The sequence below is a fragment of the Lactuca serriola genome, chromosome 3 (assembly GCF_051521515.1).
Source record: "Lactuca serriola cultivar US96UC23 chromosome 3, Lser_US96UC23_V15, whole genome shotgun sequence".
Classification (NCBI taxonomy): domain Eukaryota; kingdom Viridiplantae; phylum Streptophyta; class Magnoliopsida; order Asterales; family Asteraceae; genus Lactuca; species Lactuca serriola.
This window is the reverse complement of record NC_136410.1, coordinates 110,954,908-110,967,570: the sequence shown is the minus strand read 5'-3', so window position 1 is coordinate 110,967,570 and position 12,663 is coordinate 110,954,908. Positions and strand designations below refer to the sequence as shown.

At 44.8% G+C, this 12,663-nt stretch overlaps 1 long non-coding RNA gene across 1 annotated transcript; it reads right to left on the bottom strand.

Annotated features, from left to right (window-relative positions):
* Positions 1 to 10,484: 10,484 nt before the first annotated feature.
* On the bottom strand, positions 10,485 to 12,303 carry LOC145094627 (uncharacterized). The gene is made up of 3 exons (XR_013703444.1): positions 11,970 to 12,303; positions 11,228 to 11,321; positions 10,485 to 10,618 (listed from the first exon to the last, which is right to left on the bottom strand). It is a non-coding gene; the product is annotated as an uncharacterized LOC145094627 (long non-coding RNA).
* Between the last annotated feature and the right edge of the window lie 360 nt (positions 12,304 to 12,663).

Genomic DNA, 12,663 nt, shown 5'->3' with positions numbered 1-12,663 from the left:
CTGACTTCACTAGAGAACTATCGCTCAAACCCTGACCGAATATCCTCTAAATAATGTGTGACATCCCCATTTTCACGGCCAGAAAAGACCGATTTTGTTTATGCTTTGTTTAAAAATCAGAGTAACATTTTAAATAAAAGGGTTGCAGAATTTGTCCCAAAACAAAATATGATAAAGATTTATCAAAAGCATTTCCATATAAATGTATTTCATTAAAAAGACACGGCATTTCATGTTCGATACAGATCATAAGCATAAACAATACAGCATAGGCCTTGCTACATTATTCCGTATTTACAGGCCTAAAATCCCTTAATCTCTCATCCCAGTACATCACATCTATGCTCATGCGCCACTACCTGTAATACAAGAAACTGAGTGGGTCAGGCTTGGGAGCCTGGTGAGCACATAGGGTTTTCAACCCACAATAAATAAGTTTATTAACTTTATCAAACCAAACAAACCCGATTACCCGTTCCGTTATCCTCACTTTACGTCCCTAAAACATCTAACACAAGGGACCTAGTCTAAGGACTTTCATTGGGATGGACACTACTGCTAAGGGGATTCCTCAGCAATAAATGTCCTTAAGGCAACCATTTGGGGGATGGAGTACACCTGGTGAGCACACAGTTCAAATAAACACCTACAGGTTGCGAGCCTGCTTGTGTTCTACTGGACTATGTAGAATAGTCTGTGGTCATCATTTATACTCTACTAGATGACTGGAACATCAATGACATCTATAACGAGGCCACTCATCATTTTATTTTGTCACACAACAACTATTACATCTACCCATGTTTTACCCAACACATTTTGTAGATATAAAATACGTATACAGTTTAAATCATTTAAAACATGTATAAAATTGTTCATCCAGCATAGATAGCAAGTATACAGATAATATGCACACACAACACATAATTTATATAAATACTTCATATCTATGTGTAAGCTGAAAGTAACTATGCACTCACCTGAAAGGTGGTGACTTAGCACTCGGACAGCGCTTCGATACTCTCAAAACAATTTTCCTTCGATAAAACCTAGTACCAATACCACTAGGGTTTAGTCTGACGATAACCGCGACAAATTAATAGTCTGACTATTATTACTATTATATAAGCGTTAAATAACACTCAATATAACTCATAATAATAGCCCAAATAATTAGTTTAAGGACCTAATAACATTACTATAATTATTTGAAAGCTATATTAAAAATTACGTAAGCATAGCTCAATTACAGCGAATTTTAAAGAAAACCAGGCTATGCTCGGAGCAGCGTTTCCGAAACCAAAAGACCCTTTTTCTTGGGACTCCGGGAACCTCGGGGCTTCCTTTAGGTGCTAGGGATTTTTCCTAGGGTTTAGGGGTGGTTTGGAACCTTAGAGAGAGAAGTGATTTTGGTGTGAAAAATCCGAAGACCCTCGTAGGGTATTTATAGGGGCGAAGCCTCGAATCTACGCGGGGCATTCAGGAAGTTACGCGGGGCGTAACTTCGGATAAGGTCACCGGCTCGGATCCAGCTAGCTCGCACTCGCAATAGGATCAGGTCCGAAGGTATGCTGGGCGTACCAGCCTTGGAAGCGGGGTGTAGGGCGAAGGCGAGGCGACGTGGCGTTCATCGGATGCGAGACCGTGGGGAGCAAGCAACGACTAGGATTGAGCCACGTCATCGATTCTTCACCAGGTGTCGCAATTTCATGTTTCAACATTAAAAATTTGTAACTTTCGCGTACGAGCTCCGTTTTCGACGTTCTTTATATCCACACGAAGGTGGGAACATACTCTACAATTTTCGTTTAGACTTCGTCGGCTAATTTTGACTTTATTTTAAAAGTTATATTATTAACAGGCCGGGACAGGATTGGTCCGTTAAAAATTCATAACTTCTTCATCCGACGTCCGTTTTCGTCTGTCTTTTTATCGTTATGCTACTATTAATGAGATCTTCGATTCTCGTTTAGGTTGTGTCGGTTAAAAGCCGCTCGATCCAATACTCGAACTTCGGGCTGTACACCGCTAAGTCGAAACTTCGAAAAATCATAACTTCCTTATACGAAGTCAGATTTTGGCGTTCTTTTTATGGACGCTCTCGGTTTAACATATTCTACGACTTTCGTTTAGATTGCTAAGGCTAAAAGTCGATCTATCGTAAATTCACTATTTACACTTCCCGGTGTCGCGTCGGTTCCGTCGTGAAACTTCGACGAGCCATAACTTCTTCGTTATAACTCGGATTTCGGCGTTCTTTATATCCTCGGAATCGTTGTTTCGACCACTACAACTTTATTTAAAGATATCGGGCTTATCTCACACTTTAATTTTGACGCTTATTTTTATCCTTTATTAAGTATATCTTTATAATTAAGTAATAAGCAGACAAATACACATAATTCACATAGAATTCAAATATTTCATCTTTATTACTTCAAAAAGATCTAAAATAGTTGACCTAGACTATTACATTCTCTAAAAATGTTTGGCCCTGAAACCCGAGCATTACATAATACCCCACATAGATCCTGGCGAAGATCTGGAATGATAATGGTACATACAGAACCCACTCCGCAAGGTGCATCCCTCTGTGGATTCATCAAGGACCTTTCGGCATGCCGGATGGCATATATGATCCTTGATAACCCATACACTAGCAGGAAAACCGACCCGAGGACTGACTTATTCAAACTCACTCACAATTCCAAAGCGATACGTATTCCCAACATCCATCTAGTAGCAGTAAAGGATGACATACCCGCAACATCTGGAGGAATCTGAGTCACCTCCAGCTGATATGATCAACCCTGCCACACCTGTAGTAGCCTAAACCCTTGGAGTGACAAACTCCCTCATGCACTTTCTCGTATGCATTGCACTGACTCCGGCCCTGCTGGCCTTTCACACGATGATCAGAAGTCATGGGTCTCTTCCCGGGATCCTCTACTATATGCACCTGGCACGAACCTCTCCTCCCAGGGTGTTCCAAATCGATCTCGCATCTGAAACTTCTTGGAAATCATATCCTTAGGGTCTGACACCCTGTCATGCTCACTAGCTCGCTTGCCCGTGGCTAAGCTGCAACAACCAGAACATCCTCTGTCCCCAAACTTGGTCACTAACTACTTCCCGAAGCTTCTCAGATTCTCCAAGACTCTTACTTGTAACAGCCCGGAATTTCAGGTATTTTTATAATATTGTTTTTGGGGTGTTTTAGGAGGGGACTCGGCGAGTTGGAGCCAGACTCGCCGAGTAGGACCACAGACTGGGTCGCGGGTTCGCGACTGGACTCGACGAGTCCATTATGGACTCGGCGAGTCTGCGCTGTTCAGCGGAAACCCTAGCTGTTTTGTTTTGGAACGTATATAATGCACTTATAGGCCGTCATTGTCCGTCTTTAGTCGACTGAGAAGAACCCTAAACGGCTGTGGGCATCTAGAGCAAGATTGAAGGATATTAGGGCCTTGAAGAAATTGTTGTGCAAGGAGGAGAAGAGTTTTGGCTAAAGGAACAGCAAGGGATTCGAGTTTTGCGGTTTGGGGACACAAAGAGTGCGTTATTCAGGTAATATTTCAGATCTTTTCTGTTATGTTGATGTGTGCATGGATTTAGGGTTATGGAACCCATTTGGGGATTAGATGGATTAGTACCTTGTTACCCAAACAACTATAACCCTGTATTAGGACCTTTAGAGGTCCAGAAGGTCCCATGCTTGTGTATTTCGGGACAATACGTATCTCAGGAAGCAGTTTGATCGACTGCATGGCAGGGACTCGCAACATCCATCTAGTAGCAGTAAAGGATGACATACCCGCAACATCTGGAGGAATCTGAGTCACCTCCAGCTGATATGATCAACCCTGCCACACCTGTAGTAGCCTAAACCCTTGGAGTGACAAACTCCCTCATGCACTTTCTCGTATGCATTGCACTGACTCCGGCCCTGCTGGCCTTTCACACGATGATCAGAAGTCATGGGTCTCTTCCCGGGATCCTCTACTATATGCACCTGGCACGAACCTCTCCTCCCAGGGTGTTCCAAATCGATCTCGCATCTGAAACTTCTTGGAAATCATATCCTTAGGGTCTGACACCCTGTCATGCTCACTAGCTCGCTTGCCCGTGGCTAAGCTGCAACAACCAGAACATCCTCTGTCCCCAAACTTGGTCACTAACTACTTCCCGAAGCTTCTCAGATTCTCCAAGACTCTTACTTGTAACAGCCCGGAATTTCAGGTATTTTTATAATATTGTTTTTGGGGTGTTTTAGGAGGGGACTCGGCGAGTTGGAGCCAGACTCGCCGAGTAGGACCACAGACTGGGTCGCGGGTTCGCGACTGGACTCGACGAGTCCATTATGGACTCGGCGAGTCTGCGCTGTTCAGCGGAAACCCTAGCTGTTTTGTTTTGGAACGTATATAATGCACTTATAGGCCGTCATTGTCCGTCTTTAGTCGACTGAGAAGAACCCTAAACGGCTGTGGGCATCTAGAGCAAGATTGAAGGATATTAGGGCCTTGAAGAAATTGTTGTGCAAGGAGGAGAAGAGTTTTGGCTAAAGGAACAGCAAGGGATTCGAGTTTTGCGGTTTGGGGACACAAAGAGTGCGTTATTCAGGTAATATTTCAGATCTTTTCTGTTATGTTGATGTGTGCATGGATTTAGGGTTATGGAACCCATTTGGGGATTAGATGGATTAGTACCTTGTTACCCAAACAACTATAACCCTGTATTAGGACCTTTAGAGGTCCAGAAGGTCCCATGCTTGTGTATTTCGGGACAATACGTATCTCAGGAAGCAGTTTGATCGACTGCATGGCAGGGACTCGCCGAGTCCGACGAACAGACTCGGCGAGTAGCTTGGAGATTGAATGGAACTCGTCGAGCTGTTCTTCAGACTCGGCGAGTGGAGTCGGGGTGGCCCCGCAATTCTTCCACGAGGATCTCGTCGAGCCAAGAGGGATACTCGACGAGTAGAAAGGGAACATCAGGGAAAGTTGGGGAGGATGTCTAGACTCGCCGAGTCGCCTTTGCACTCGCCGAGTCCGGTCAAGTTGACCGTTGACCGTTGACCAGAGTTGACCTACATGTAATTTCTTAGGGTCAGTTGTCTTGAAAGATAAAAGTATTAATAAGGGATATATGATATTATAGGGAGTCTGTAGCTCGGCGGATCGAGTGCGAGTGATTTCAGGAGTCGCTAGCTTTCATTACCCGCGATGTGAGTCTTCTCACTATACTGTACCCGGAAGGGTTTGACTGTGTGACCGGAAGGTCGGATATGATTTGTGTTATACGTGCTATAAATGGTAAGGTATTTGCTATGCGTGCTATATGTGTTAAGATTAATGTATTAATTATTGTATATGTTTATGGGCCGGAAGGCAATATGTTATGGGCCGGAAGGGAATATGTTATGGGCCGGAAGGCATTATGTTATGGGCCGGAAGGCAATATGTTATGGGCCGGAAGGCGATTATCTCAAGGCCTGGAAAGGCGTATATGCGTAAGTAGTATACTGGGCAGTTGTAACAGCCCGGAATTTCAGGTATTTTTATAATATTGTTTTTGGGGTGTTTTAGGAGGGGACTCGGCGAGTTGGAGCCAGACTCGCCGAGTAGGACCACAGACTGGGTCGCGGGTTCGCGACTGGACTCGACGAGTCCATTATGGACTCGGCGAGTCTGCGCTGTTCAGCGGAAACCCTAGCCGTTTGGTTTTGGAACGTATATAATGCACTTATAGGCCGTCATTGTCCGTCTTTAGTCGACTGAGAAGAACCCTAAACGGCTGTGGGCATCTAGAGCAAGATTGAAGGATATTAGGGCCTTGAAGAAATTGTGGTGCAAGGAGGAGAAGAGTTTTGGCTAAAGGAACAGCAAGGGATTCGAGTTCTGCGGTTTGGGGACACAGAGAGTGCGTTATTCAGGTAATATTTCGGATCTTTTCTATTATGTTGATGTGTGCATGGATTTAGGGTTATGGAACCCATTTGGGGATTAGATGGATTAGTACCTTGTTACCCAAACAACTATAACCCTGTATTAGGACCTTTAGAGGTCCAGAAGGTCCCATGCTTGTGTATTTCGGGACAATACGTATCTCAGGAAGCAGTTTGATCGACTGCATGGCAGGGACTCGCCGAGTCCGACGAACAGACTCGGCGAGTAGCTTGGAGATTGAATGGAACTCGTCGAGCTGTTCTTCAGACTCGACGAGTGGAGTCGGGGTGGCCCCGCAATTTTTCCACGAGGATCTCGTCGAGCCAAGAGGGATACTCGACGAGTAGAAAGGGAACATCAGGGAAAGTTGGGGAGGATGTCTAGACTCGCCGAGTCGCCTTTGCACTCGCCGAGTCCGGTCAAGTTGACCGTTGACCGTTGACCAGAGTTGACCTACATGTAATTTCTTAGGGTCAGTTGTCTTGAAAGATAAAAGTATTAATAAGGGATATATGATATTATAGGGAGTCTGTAGCTCGGCGGATCGAGTGCGAGTGATTTCAGGAGTCGCTAGCTTTCATTACCCGCGAGGTGAGTCTTCTCACTATACTGTACCCGGAAGGGTTTGACTGTGTGACCGGAAGGTCGGATATGATTTGTGTTATACGTGCTATAAATGGTAAGGTATTTGCTATGTGTGCTATATGTGTTAAGATTAATGTATTAATTGTTGTATATGTTTATGGGCCGGAAGGCAATATGTTATGGGCTGGAAGGCAATATGTTATGGGCCGGAAGGCAATATGTTATGGGCCGGAAGGCATTATGTTATGGGCCGGAAGGCGATTATCTCAAGGCCTGGAAAGGCGTATATGCGTAAGTAGTATACTGGGGAACTCACTAAGCATTTATGCTTACAGTTGTCATGTATGTGTTTCAGGTACTAGCGAGGACCGTGGGAAGGCGCCGGCATGACGCGTACACACTGTTGATGTTTTGAGATCTTGGGGATTTTATGATTGTATTTTGATATGAAATTTGGAATAATTATATTTGGTTGAAATAATTCACTTTATTTTAAACGAAAATTTTGTTCGAAAATTTGCGTTGTTACAATTGGTATCAGAGCCTTGGTTTGAGGGATTCGGGTGTACCTTCGGGTGTAACTGAACTCAAACCGAGGATTTGAGGAAAATCGTTTAAAATAATAATAATAATAATAATAAAGGCATAAACTTTTATAAATGGTAAAGTGGTAAACAAGAAAGAAGCAGTGTGTACGATCAGCCAGCGCCCGAACGGTAAAGATCCCCAGAATACCTTACAATGTTATGTTATGCAATGAATTATGAATTATTATGCATGCTAGAAGACTAGGTATTCATGATAGGACTAGAGTGGCCTGATTTGTGATGCCTTAGTCTAGGGAGTTGCCGATATGAAATATTTGGTAGCGTACAGGTAGATAGTGCATATCAAAGTAGAGTACTCACTATTCGGGGTTTGGGGAGGAAGATTTGGGACGAATACTGATACGGTGTGGTTGGTAGTATTGGGCCCGTACTACCGAAGACACCGGGTCGGTGGGAGACCCAAGTAAGAATCCCTGGATATCGGAGACTGAGTAGGGTTGCGTATCAAGTGCAATTGTACTTGATGGAGTCTCTGATAATTTTATGCTGTATTTCAGAGACATCATGGTTACCACACGCCACGGGGCGAGTTCGAGCGGTGTGAGCGACGAGGATATTCGTCAGATGATACAGGAGGAGGTAGCTGCAGCGATCCGGGCTGAGATCCCGGAGATGTTTGGGTCTATTAAGACCACTCTGATGGAGACGTTCGAAGAGCGGTACGCCGCACTGACTGAGACTGCAGCCGCTGCTGCTACCGCAGCCGTGGCCGCTGCCAGGCCGCAAGGGGGCGATTCGTTGCTATTCCGGGAATTCAGCAACACGAAACCCCCTGAGTTCGATGGGACGCAGGATCCGATTACTGCGATGAGGTGGATCGCCGACATTGAAGGGTGCTTCTACACTTGCTCATGCCCGGAGCACCTGAGGGTACGGTTCGCCTTGAACCAGCTCCGTCTGGGAGCGAAGGATTGGTGGAAGTTCGTGACGGCGAACTTCACTTTGGCGGAGATTACAGCGGTGACATGGGAGAGGTTTACTGACATGTTCAGGGACGAGTACGTTCCCCCAGTGGAGAGGGAACGATTGATTCAGGAGTTCTTGACTCTTAAGCAGGGTATTGATTCCGTTGCGGTGGTTACACGGAAGTTTCACGAGAGGGCGATGTTCTGCCCCGAGCTGGTGTCTACAGAGCAATCACGGATGAGCCGATATTTAGGCGTTTTGAGGAGGGATATCCGGGAGTTTGTGTCAAACTCCACCTATCGTACTTTCACTGAGCTTCAGGCGAATGCCAGGAAGCGCGAGATCGAGTTGGAGACCCAGGCCAGGGAGGAGGCCGAGTCTCGGCAGGTGGACCGGCGGCCGGCTCAGTCTCAACCGGCAGCCAAGCGGATCAAGTCCGCTGATTCGAGGATGGGAGGTCAGAAGGGCCGCACTTGCGGGAAGTGCGGCAAAAGTCATGAGGGGGCGTGCCGAGCTGGTGGTTGCTACAAGTGTGGCAAGGAAGGACACATTGCCAGGGATTGTCCTAAGGGGTTTATGGTCTGTTTTCATTGCAACCAGACCGGCCATCGGAAGGCCGAGTGCCCGCAGTTTCGTCAGGGATCTACACCTACTACCAGAACTACTGAGACTCGACCGGCGAAGGTCGAGGCCCCGAGGGCTCGCGGGAGAGCCTTTCAGCTGACTGCGGAAGAGGTCCGCGCTGCGCCCGATGTTGTGGCAGGTATGCTGTAATTCACGTATTTATTTAAAGTCAAGATGTTATGCTTATGTTAATATATGTGTAGGTACTTTTCTTGTGAACTCTATGCCTGCTCTAGTGTTATTTGATTCGGGTGCGAGTAGGTCCTTTGTATCTTTAGCTTTTAGTCAGCATATCAGTATTAGTCGTGAGCCGTTAAGTCGGCCTCTGAGCGTTTCTATAGCGGCCGAGAGGGTGGTTTGTGCCACGGAGGTTCTTCGGGGATGCGTACTAGAAATTTTCGGGGTAGAGTTTCCGATTGACCTAGTTCCTATTGCGATGGGTGATGTCTGTGTCATCGTGGGCATGGACTGGTTGAGCCGATTCAGCGCTGTCATCGACTGTGAGCGCCAGCTGGTGACTATACGAGACCCTAGTGGGGGAGTTCTTACGGTGTACGGTGAGGGTACCCGTTCAGGATCAGCTTTTTGTTCGGCCGCTAGGGCGAGGCAATGTCTACAACAGGGATGTAAGGGTTTTGTGGCGTATGTGATGGATACGCGGGAGGCTTCCGAGAGATCGAGGTCAGTGGAGGAGGTTCCAGTGGTGCGCGAGTTTCCAGATGTTTTTCCCGAGGACTTGCCGGGAGTACCTCCTGCGAGGCAAGTAGAGTTTGGTATCGATCTGATTCCGGGGGCTGCGCCTATTGCGAAGGTGCCTTATCGTCTCGCACCTCCAGAGATGCAAGAGTTGTCCTCGCAACTCCAGGAGTTGGTGGGGAAGGGATTTATTCGGCCGAGCAGCTCGCCGTGGGGAGCACCGATTCTGTTCGTCAAGAAGAAGGATGGTTCACACCGGATGTGCATTGACTATCGGGAGTTGAACAAGGTGACAGTCAAGAACCGCTATCCGTTACCGAGGATCGATGATTTATTCGATCAGTTGCAAGGGGCATCTTGGTTTTCCAAGATCGATCTGAGATCAGGGTACCATCAGGTAAGAGTACGGGATGAGGACGTCCAGAAGACAGCATTTAGGACGCGGTATGGGCATTACGAGTTCGTGGTGATGCCTTTCGGGCTCATCAATGCCCCGGCAGTGTTCATGGACCTCATGAACAGGGTATGCAGGCCGATGCTGGATCGGTCTGTGATTGTATTTATCGACGACATCCTGGTGTATTCGCGATCTAGAGAGCAACATGAGGGACATTTGAGGGAGGTCCTTGGGGTACTGAGGTCGGAGAAGCTATATGCAAAATTCTCCAAATGTGACTTTTGGTTGCGGGAGGTCCAATTTCTTGGAAATGTTGTTAATCAGGCAGGGATATTGGTCGATCCGGCCAAGGTCGAGGCAGTGATGAGTTGGGAGGTACCGAAGTCACCTTCCGAGATCAGGAGTTTCCTTGGGTTGGCGGGGTACTATCGGAGGTTTATTAGGGACTTCTCCAAGATCGCAGTACCGCTCACCAGATTGACCCGGAAGGGTGTTGCATTCTCATGGGGACCCGAGCAACAGACTTCTTTCGAGACACTTCGCCAGAGATTGTGCGAAGTTGTGACATCCCCAAAATCACGGCTAGAAAAGACCGGTTTGTTTATGCTTTGTTTAAAAATCAGAGTTACATTTTAAATGAAAGTGTTGCGGAATTTGTCCCAAAACAAAATATGATAAAGATTTATCAAAAGCATTTCCATAGAAATGTATTTCATTAAAAGACTTGGGATGTCATGTTCGTACAGATCAAAAGCATAAACAGTACAATATAAGCCTTACTACATTATTTCATATCTACAGGCTTATATCCGTAATCCCTCGTCTAAAACATCACATCTATGCTCATGCGCCACTACCTGTAATACATAAAACTGAGTGGGTCAGGCTTGGGAGCCTGGTGAGCACATAGGGTTTTCAACCCACAATAAATAAGTTTATTAATTTCATCGATCAACAATAACCCGATTACCCGTTCCCGTTATCCTCACTTTACGTCCCTAAACACCTATCATAAGGGACCTAGCCTAAGGATCATCATCGGGACGGACACTACTGCTAAGGGGATTCCTCAGCAATAAATGTCCTAAAGGCAACCATGTGGGGGATGGAGTACACCGGTGAACACGTCGTTCACAAACACCTACAGGTTGCGAGCCTGCTAGTGTTCCACTGGACTGTCTAGAAGAGTCCGTGGTCGTCATCCATACTCCGCTAGATGACAGAAACAACAACATCAACATCGAGGCCTCTCATCATTTTATCACGCATCACCTATTACATCTACCCATGTTTTACCCCAACATTTTCGTAGATATAAAATACATATACAGTTTAAATCATTGAAAACATGTATAACAACGTTCATCCAGCATAGATAGCAAGTAATCAGATAATATGCACACATAGCATGTAATTTATAAAATACTTCATATCTATGTGTAAGTTGAAAGTAACTATGCACTCACCTTAACGTTCGATAGACGATTAGTGTTCTGGAATGGATGCGAGAAGGTCGAGTAGTATTTCCGTGAATATGAATCTCCGAGAAAATTTAGTTTCCTAAGGAAATATTAATATAATTAATATTTGGAGGGTAGTTTGGTAATTAACCAAGGTATGGGGTCCATTTACTAATTTAATAAATCAAATGGTGTTATGTTTGTCAATACTTTTCAAATTAATGGCTAACATGAATTATATAAATTCCAAGTTTGCATCTTGGACTTATTTTGCAATGAAATTCCATGGAGGGGGCTTTTAATTATTTTGAATTACTATAAGGACTATATGTAGTTAATTGAAATGGAAGTTTGGAAAAGAAAAAGGAAAAAAGAAAAATATGTATATATGTTTCTTTCGTATTTACATATATAAATATATATGTTGTTTGTAAATTAGGAAATAAGAATGGGCTACTTTGTAAACTAAACACAACTTGAGGGTTTGTTTTCAATAAAATAAATGGAAGTTTGAGCTTTATTTTCAGATTTTACTGATCAAACAGACAATTTGTATGTATGGCTAATAAAAGAAATGAATGGCTTCTTTCTTTTGGCTACTGATCGAAAATACATCACATATGTGCATGAGGTTTTAAAAAAAGAAAACACATGAATTTGCCTTGCTTCCCTAGTGAGTTCGAACAACATAGGAAAATAATAATAATAATAATAATAATAATAATAATCTTAGCGATGGAGGACTTACGGTGGCACCAATATGGTAGTGATGGTGCAAGATTGGTGCTGGACGGAGGAGCTTGTGACAACAGCAGGTGGTGGAAATGGTGGTTATTCAATCTAAGGGAGATAGAAAGGGATATAGAGATCAAGATTGAGAGAGAGAGAGAGAGAGGGGAAGAAGAGGAAGATGATGGCAGATTTTGTGAGTGAGAAATGAAGGTGTCTAAGCCTCATTTTATAGTAAACACACACACTCACATACAAGTTTGGGCCATGCCTCCAGCCAAGCAATGTACTCACAAATTGAAGTGTGCAAGCAAAAGAGTGAGGATGAGGAGAAGATCACGTGGATAAGACCAAGAGGAGAAGCAATTGGCTGGGGATTTTTCTCCCATGCAAGTCATGTGGGTCCACATGGGTTTTTCCTCCTTTAATTGTCCAAAACAGACAAAATCGGGTGTCTCGAGATCTCAACATCGGATTGCGTTTTTGAAAATTTCTTATGAAAGAGGGTAATTCAAGGATTCCAGAAACCCGAACGGATTAATTTTTGGAGTTATGGAACCCCGGGAAATCACACTTAAAGTTTTGCGTCTAAACGACACTCGATGTCCTTTTTCGCAACTTTTATAAATATTTTCGTTAAAAATATTTCGAGTATGAAATCAAATACTAGACCATATCTTGAGTCCAAAAACGCCCTCGGAAATACCGTCGGC